This window comes from Chrysochloris asiatica, unplaced genomic scaffold (assembly GCF_000296735.1).
Source record: "Chrysochloris asiatica unplaced genomic scaffold, ChrAsi1.0 scaffold00399, whole genome shotgun sequence".
NCBI classification, from domain to species: Eukaryota; Metazoa; Chordata; class Mammalia; order Afrosoricida; family Chrysochloridae; genus Chrysochloris; species Chrysochloris asiatica.
Window position 1 is genome coordinate 169,829 of NW_006408917.1, and position 768 is coordinate 170,596.

A 768-nucleotide genomic window follows, 5' to 3' on the forward strand; every position below is an offset into this window, starting at 1 on the left:
ACAATTAAGTGTACTGGAATGCTCATACTTCACAATGTTGTCCATAGCTTGTCATGATCCACACACTCGAAAGCCTTTGTATAGTCAATAAAGCACAGGTAAACATCTTTCTGATATTCTCTGCATTTAGCCAAGATCCATCAGACATCAGCAATGATATCCCTCATTCCATGGCCTCTTCTGAATCTGGCTTTAGTAGGCCAGAAATAACAAATAGAAGAAGAATGGTGTCATGTACATCATCAAAAGAACATTTTGAGATCTATCTTGAAGTATAATGCTATCTGCAATAGGAAATGGAATTGGCTCTACAGCACAAAACCACCACCACAAATAAGATCAGTTAATGACATTATTATTCAAATATTATTCAAATTTTCCTACCAACTATTAAGCTAGTGATGATGAAATTGAAGAATTTGGTGCCATAGAATAAACACTGGACCTCAAGATTTGTTTTAACTGCAAGGTTGATGGTTCAAACTGACCAGCTGCTCTTCAGAAACCATATACAGGGGTAACTATGTGTTGAACCCAACTTGCTGGTACTTAACCACACAACACCAACTTCTTTAGTCTGAGATTGATCAAGTAAGCACTCTGGAATGTGATGGTTGGAAACAAACCAAAAAGAATCAGTAGCTAGAAAATATGACCTTGGTAATAGAAATGATGCTAGAGAGCTCATGATATAATTTTTTAAGACAAATGACTTATTCATTGCAAACACCTTTTTAAAACAAAATAAAAGATGCCTATTCACATGGA